Genomic DNA, 8132 nt, shown 5'->3' with positions numbered 1-8132 from the left:
CCCAACGTGCAGCAGTTTTATCCCAAATCCAGCAGCATCAGGAGGTGACACTCATCAGTTTCCTGGCCTTCAGATGAGCTGGTGGGTCTGGAACCCTGCAGAAATGAGGGTGGAAATGAGAATGGTGGAGCTTCACAGCGTTGTATGGTGAAAATAGGAGGGACCTGGAGCTTCTGGAGTGATTCCAGAGGAGACCATGGAGATGCTCCAAGGGCTGGAGCTCCTCTGCTCTGGAGCCAGGCTGGGAGAGCTGGGGGTGTTCACCTGGAGAAGGATCCAGGGAGAGCTCAGAGCTCCTGCCAGTGCCTAAAGGGGCTCCAGGAGAGCTGGAGAGGGACTGGGGACAAGGGATGGAGGGACAGGACACAGGGAATGGCTTCCCACTGCCAGAGGGCAGGGAGAGATGGGATATTTGGAAGGAATTCTTGGCTGGGAGGGTGGTGAGGCCCTGGCACAGGTTGCCCAGAGAAGCTGTGGCTGCTCCTGAATCCCTGGAAGTGTCCAAGGCCAGGCTGGACAGGGCTTGGAGCAACCTGGGATAGTGGAATGAGTCCCTCCCATGGCAGGATGTGGGATGAGATGAGCCTTATTTTCCCTTCTAACCCAAACAGTTCTGTGATTCTCTGGTGCCCAAAGACCCTTGGGAACAGAAGGCACTGAAATCCCCCAGTGCAGTGAGATCTGAGCTGAGCTTCACCCACAGCAGCTCCAGGTGGGCATTGGGTGCTCAGCACAGGCAGAGCTTTGTGCACACCACAAGCAATTAATTGCACAAAACAGAGGGGGGAAGGCAGATCTCACAAAATCTTTCACACAAGTGATACAGAGATCTCAGGATGTGCTGTCAGCTGTCTCCTGTGCTCTTCCCCCCTTGCCCTAAATGGCATCAGCTGTCTTGTACTCGTTGAAGAAAGGAGGAAGAACATGACCAGCCTCTTTAGGTGAGATCTGAAGCGGAAACAGAAACTCAAATGGAAAGTGAGTGAGGTTACAGCCCCGTAACCCAGCTGATTACAAAAAGGGAAACATCTCAGACTCAACCTGACTGGTGATAAGATCTCTGAAAGTTAAGAGCATGCAATAAATAACCCCACCCCTCCTACTGGCCCAGACTTTTCTGAGCTCTGAATGGGCCAATTTAGACAACTCCAGACCCATATTTCTCCTCCCATTTTTAGACCAGCTTTATACCCTGAGCCTCCAGGGGATGGCTTTCAGCTCACCCCAGGCTGAATGAGAGCAATCAGGGGCGTTTTTTGCAAAAGACAGGACTTTTTACAGCCTGAGGAGCCTTTGTGGGTAACGGTTCTCTTAAGGTAGACCCCGTTCTAATATTAGTAGTGTGTGAGCAGTGTGGTTACAGTGCCAGCCCTCCACTGTTGCAGGGGTAACAAACCACTTCCAGTTGTCATTCAGCTGCTGGCTGCAGGAAACGACCCACAGCAGCTCGACGTGCAAGGACAAGAAGAATTGGGGTCTCTCTTTCCAAGAGACTGAGAAGGAGTTGATGGTCCTAAGCTGATGATCTGGAAGGGGGTTTTCAGCTCTGCTGAGCAGCTCAGATCGAACAGGATATGATTTAATCCAAACACAGGACTCTCAAGGTAAGCACAGATGATTTTCCAGCAGTTTTCCTTTCTTCCTGCAGCCTGTTGTCTGCTGGAAGTGGTGCTCCACTGGGTGTATTCCCTAAAAGATTTGGCTTATCTATGGACCAGTGATTATTAAGGCCTTTAGGATTAGGGTGGGATGTCCAATGAGCCAAACTGTTGCCGTGGACCAGGGTAGGGTGTGTGTCTGTCTTTCCTCCTGGCAGCATCCAAATTCTGGAATTGGGAACACTCTGAGGTGGGAATGATGCTCCAAGTTGGATGCTCATCCAGTAGGTTCTCTCTCAGGCACAGACCAACCTTTTTTCTCTTAAAAATAGTGCAAGTAGATGACAGCAAGGAGTGAATGAGTTTCATCCAACTGAATTTCTTGAAAATGAGAGTGACAGGAGAAAGGGAAATCAGGGACCCAGTTCTGAAGTTGAGGGCAGGTGGAAGTTTGGGTGCTCAGCTTCCAACTCAGCCATTTTTGGGTGGTGTGGACGGTGCAGTGAAGGGTTGAATCTTTAATTCCACATCTGTGGGGAGGCACATTTGGGGACTTTAAGGATTTTTGCCTTCTCCCACCCCACCAATTGCTTGAATGGCCTCATTGGATGTGATATTTTGCTTTCACCAGCTCCTCCACTCAAGCTGGTGAAACCACTGCAAAGCTAACTCTGGTTGCAGGCAAAGTTTCTGGTAAAGTTGGAGATCTCCCAGTGGAGCTGTAGGAAGAGTGGACTTGCTGCTTCTACCCTGGTCACTTTGCTGGATCTGTGTTAAGCCCATAAATTCCATTTTTGACTAAAATTTAAGTCAGGCTCAAAATTCCAGAGCTCCAAGTTGGAGCATGGATATTTCAGGATATCTGTGCTTGCTGTGGCACTGCTGGGAGGGAAGAACATGTGCTGTGCTGTGGGGTATTTGCATCTCAGACCTCCTCAGGTGTTTCCTCTTCAAGGTGCTTTGGTTACCCCACTCATGATCTGGGGCTATTTCTTGCCTCTCACGCCAGGCTGCTCTGGTATTTAATTGATTATGGATCTTTAACAGTACAAAACCAGGACACTGGCAGCAGTGAGGGTTCCTGCTGCATGCAGAGCACACACACGTGGTCCCTGCTTGGGAACGTGCTGGCGATGGAGAAGGCAGATGGAAATGAGGAATAAAAAAAAGGACAGCTGCAGGGCAGCCAAGGCACCCTCATTAATATGCTCGGTCAGTCATTCTGTCAAGGTTTCAGTCATTTTTAGCAGAAGATTTGAGGGCTGCAGAGCTTGTGATTTGTTGCTCACGTTTTGCTCTCTTCTCCCAGACCTCCTGCAGCATTTTCGTTATACTGATACCCAAAAGTCAGTGAAAAAAACCTTCTGGCCCATTCTTGTTTTGTTCTGCCAATACAGGGCTATTGCTGTCCCATGAGGATTGCAAAGTTAAAAACTGAATTTTCTGATGGAGGAGGAAAGGCCCAAGGCATATTTAAGTGAAAATTTTGCAAAGGTGCTGCTCCATTATTCTTCATCTGCTTTTCCAATGACTTTTCATGTTTAGTTTAATCAGTATGGGATACTCTGGGATGCTGTTATACCCCAAACTCTCAGATGAGCTGGTGTCCTCCCCAGCCCCTCTTAAATAAACCCAAAATGACCCAGGATGGGCATCCCATTTCCAGGTAATTTGGGCTGTGTGTCCATTCCAAACATGGCTATCATCTCCTTTATTCCTGTTTTCTTGACCTTTCAACATTTAATTCTCTGTGGCACTTTTATGGGCACATCAGCATCCAAATAGTTCTTGAGGACATTTTCAGAAATAGCCCACATTTTTTGTCATCCCAGGCAGGTGTGGAAACAGGGATGCACAGGGATGGATTTCACAGGGATTGCAGGAATGTGTTGAGCAGAGTAGGAGCTCCTAGGCACACTATTACTTCATCATTATTTGCCCTCCTTCCTTCCACTCATTCTTTCCATTCTTTTTCTCTTAAAGAAGGAATTTCCTCACTACTCTTCCACGGTTGATGAGACTCTGGAGGCAACCAAGCGTTGCCTCCATGTGAGTGAGTTCCCTTGTAGCCAACCATTTCCTGCTGGGGTTCTATCATGGGCAAAAAATCTTTCAGGACACCTGGGGCTAAATCCTGCTGGAATCCTCTCCATCCCCCAAAGTTTCCATCCATGTCTTAATTCCTCGTGGTGCAAGTCAGCTTTTTTCGTTAGGCTGACACCACATTTCAAGATTAGAAGTAGCTGGGAGGGGGTGAAAAAGGATGCAATTCCCCCTTGCAGAGGTTTTGGCGACAAATTACAGCCTCAGGGTTGTGATGCTCTTTGTGGAAGAAGTGGTTGCACCACTGAACATCACTGGACAAAACAGGCTATGCAGGGTCATGGTTCTTGCTTAGAAATAAATAGGAATGTAAACCAGAATTCCAATATTTCATGCTGGACAAGACATTTGCTTCTCACACGTCATCCTGTTTTCCATATCAGGTTTAAATCCATCCCACTGGCCAGCCAAAAAAATCTTCCCCACCATCAAAAACCCTACTCAAACCACAGCAGGTCCTTGTGTAGAAGTTAAAAAATGGGTTTCAATTCTATTTTCCAAGAAAATATTGCAATGGAGCAGGAGAACAATGTTTCTGTGGTTTTACAGAGCAATTTTGTCTTTGTTAATGTTGGTCAGTTTTCATTCAGAAAACGTTGTGGGCTTTCCTATCCAAACTTCCAAACCCAGTGAGAAATGCCTGGAGGAGAGGGACATGGTTGAGCTGAGGTGTGGGAAGTGTGAGGAATTTTATGAGGAATTATTGAAAGAAGTAATGCTGCTTCATTTTCTGGAGACACAGCAAAGAGGGAGAGAATAACTTCTTGTCCACTGTGGAATCATGGAATGGTTTGGGTGGGAAAGGACCTTAAGGATCATCTCATTCCACTCCTGCCATGGGCAGGGACACCTTCCACTATCCCAGGTTGCTCCAAGCCCTGTCCAACCTGGCTTTGGACACTTCCAGGGATGGGATATCCACTGTGGGCAGCACGAGGAGTCATGAGTATTTCTGTGAAGGAAATTAGTGTTGGTCATCAGGAAGTAATTTTAAGCCTATGGGAATTGGGTGGCTGGGATAGATTGATAGGAAGCAGTGGGAATTTCCATTACTGAAAGCTTTGATGTACAAGTTAGGAGATCCTAATATTAATGATCTTCTTGAGGCCAATCCTACATATCTGCCACCCCGTGAAATGCACGTGGCTTCTGAACTGAAATGTGCTTTTCAAAATGTGCTTTTAAAATCATCCTCCTGCATTTCCCCCTCTTTATTTATTTACTTACATATTTATAAAATCGCTTCCCAAATTTGATCCAATCCCACTGATGATTTCTGCTCCTCTGGAAGCCTTGGATTGCGTTACTGATCAGAAAGCAGCGAGCAGCACCCCTGTGGTCCTGTGTGTCAAACAGGACAGAGGAGACGCAGCAGAAATAATAAATATGTGGCTCACAGAGGAATTCTTCCCTACTTAATGAGGGAAGAAGAATGAAAAATTGCTCAGCATCTGGGATATCTGATTTGCCTTGGTGATGGCAGAATAGGGAATGATTTTGGGGGATGAAGGTTGGTTGAAAAACTCTTTTTGTCCCTTGATAAAGAGACCTTATGGCCAAGAGGCACAAGAGGTGCTTAGCCCCATGCCCAGGTCTCCATGATCCAAATTTACTACAGGATGGTGTTTCCTCATACATGGAACGTCCTTCTTCTCAAAAAAACCTGGGGTGGGAAAGAAAAATCATACAAAATGCCACGGGCAGAGGAGCTGCTGGACTTCTTTCAGCCCAGACAGTTTCTTGCCCAACACCTGAGCCATGGTGGCAATCCAGGGTTATGTGAACGACTTAGAACCACGAAATTTGGGGCAGAACATCTCAAATTTGCCTATGGGGGGATGATTCTGGAGAAGTGGGCTTTGAATAGAGGTTATATTTGACCTAAGGAAAAATGAAGGCGTCACCTGCGGTGCGTGATGGAAAGAGGGAGAAGTGATGCTGTACTGAGCACACAGAGAAATTGATAGAAAAGCTTTAAATTGACTTTTATCTCGGCAGTTTTTCCTGGCTGTCTCTTGCATATTTGGCCTTGACCATTTTAGAAGCATAGGAAGAAGAGCACAGCTGTTTGAGACATTAATGCAGCAAACTTGCATGATTATTATTCTTTTTTTTCCAGTGAAAGCTGCCAATATTCATGGTGTTTCTGTGACAGAACCTTTTGAAAGGTGGTGATTTCCCATGGAATGCTTTTTTTCCCCCTGAAAATTGTGGTGAAAAAATTGGAAAAACCATTCTAAACTCACAAGGAATAATAACTGTGAGTGGAAGGGAATTGTGCATGTGGGACTCTGGGTGAGACTGGTCCTAACCAGGTGAGAAGAAATTCTGGTGGTTTTAGTGCAGTACTGCTGATGCCAGGCAGAACCTGGACACAGGCAAAGCAAGAAACTTTAGGAAATAAGATTTCTTCTGGCTCTGAAGAATAAATGTGGACCAGATAGAATGTGAGGTAAAATAAGAGTGGATCAGCCCCATCGCTTCTGTGCCATAAATATTGACTTCTGTAACAAACCTGGCTGAGAGGTTTGGCCTTGTTCTGCCACATTTCTGTCTCCTTCCAGCACCATGAGGATGTTTCAATATTATTTTAATTCTGAAAATCGAGTTAATATTCTAATTTTGGAGAAGGGATTAAAAAGTAATGGGTTTCTTCTTGCTTTACGAGCATCAAAAAGGAAATAATATTGAGACAAAGTCTTGGCTGCTGCAAGTAGCCAGGAATAGTCATGTTGTGAGTGTAGGAGAAGCCTGGCAGGAAGGACTGGTTGGGTAGGAGTAATTTTCTCTGTCCAAAAAGGCTTTTCCTCACGGGATCCAGACAAAATCTCTTTGTGGCAATTACTAGCAGAATACCTCCCAGCTGCCGTCAGCCAAAAACACTGCTGCATTTTCATCCCAGTTCCTGGAGATATCCCTGCAAAACCAGCAGGATTTAACCATAAATAACGATAGTGAAACAAGAGGCATCAGCACCCTGTACTCCTGGTGATCTGGTACCTGGTGCCATCCCAAACACAGGGATGGGATCAGGGAAAATCCTCTGATTTCCTCCAAATCTGGGGAAAAGGGACAGCCTGTCTCTTGGAATGCAGAGACCCAACAGGAGGGCAATGAAATCAAGCCAGGCTTTCCTAAACATAATTCAGGAGCCACTATGACTCCTGTAGAATAGGAACCACCAGGGGTTTGGATGAAGTCACCAAATTATTAAGGGTGAGAGAACAAGCCCCAATATCGCCTGTTTTGGTGGTTAAGATGCTGCTTCAGAGTTCAAAAAGTCCTCGGAAAGCTCTGAAAATCTCAAAATGGAGGCTGGTGGGTTGGTTTTAACACACCAGCCTCTTCCAGGAGCAACAGGACACTGCATTAAATAATCTTTTAATCTGCTAGAGGAGTGGGAAGAGGGAGATTCCAACTGGTAAACGAGACTACTCATTCCTAAAAGGGAAGAGGAAAGCATGGCCAGCCCATGAAAACAATGTCTGGAGGAAATGAGCTGCTCAGCTTTTACAGCAGCAGGATAGGGAAGCAGTCCTGGGTGACAAATGGGAGAGGAGAGGTGCCTTCTCCCATCTTGGAGGGTTCAGTTCAGAGCTGGAGTCACCTCTGCAGCCAATATCCCAACAGGAGCACCTCTGGTTCAGTGTGAAATGGATAAAATGCCAAGGGATGGGCATTGCTGCAGAAGGAGGTCACCACTGCAGGGGTCTGGCTGTGGGGTCATCCTGGTGGGTTGTGGAGGGAGGTTTCCGCATTTCCTGGGAATAGCTTCAAACTGACAGAGAGTAGATTTAGGTGGGATATTGGGAGGAAATTCTTCCCTGTGAGGGTGGTGAGGCCCTGGCACAGGTTTCCCAGAGAAGCTGTGGCTGCCCCTGGATCCCTGGAAATGTCCAAGACCAGGCTGAACAGGGCTTGGATCAACCTGGGATAGTGAAAGGTGTCCCTGACTGTGGCAAGAGTTGGAAAAATGTGAATTTAAGGTTCTTTCCAATTCAACCCTTCCGTGATTCTCTCACTCTGTGATTTCACACTGGTGTAGAGGCCTTCAAACTGGAGAGCACCCTGGAGCTGACAAAGGAAAACAGGATGGAAACCACCACCAGAAAGACCCTACTTGGCTGGGTGAGATCACAGTCTGCACTTTCAGGCTGGGGAAGCAGGGACAGATGGAGCCCATCTGGAGTGACTGAGAGCTGCAAATGAGAGACTCTCTCCCTTTTTAGTGCCTTTTCTCACCAGCTTTCTCAGGGTTCTCCCTCCAGCTGCTTGCAGAGGACATCCCTGGGCTGAGCAAGCAAATTTCTTGGGCTTCTTGGCTCCAAGTCTCATCCTGTGGCCATGAGATGCCCAGGCTGCAGGAAACAGGGGAGGCACAATGATGAAGGGATGTGCTCCAGGTGACTCTCAGGATATCTTAGCTACCAG

At 46.9% G+C, this 8132-nt stretch overlaps 1 protein-coding gene across 2 annotated transcripts in view; it reads left to right on the top strand.

Annotated features, from left to right (window-relative positions):
* The first annotated feature begins 1091 nt into the window (after positions 1-1091).
* BLK (BLK proto-oncogene, Src family tyrosine kinase) overlaps positions 1092-8132 on the top strand; it is a 43273-nt gene continuing 36232 nt past the window's right edge. The window contains exon 1 of one of the 2 annotated variants that reach the window (XM_085057146.1): positions 1092-1604. The gene's annotated coding sequence lies outside the window, so the exon portion shown is untranslated. The remainder of the gene's footprint in view (positions 1605-8132) is intronic. The other variant, XM_085057145.1, reaches the window with a different exon arrangement.

Source organism: Lichenostomus cassidix, chromosome 3 (genome assembly GCF_008360975.1).
Source record: "Lichenostomus cassidix isolate B80296 chromosome 3, HeHo_3.0, whole genome shotgun sequence".
Lineage (NCBI taxonomy): Eukaryota > Metazoa > Chordata > Aves > Passeriformes > Meliphagidae > Lichenostomus > Lichenostomus cassidix.
The sequence above is the reverse complement of the archived record's forward strand: the minus strand, read 5'-3'. Positions and strand labels throughout refer to the sequence as shown.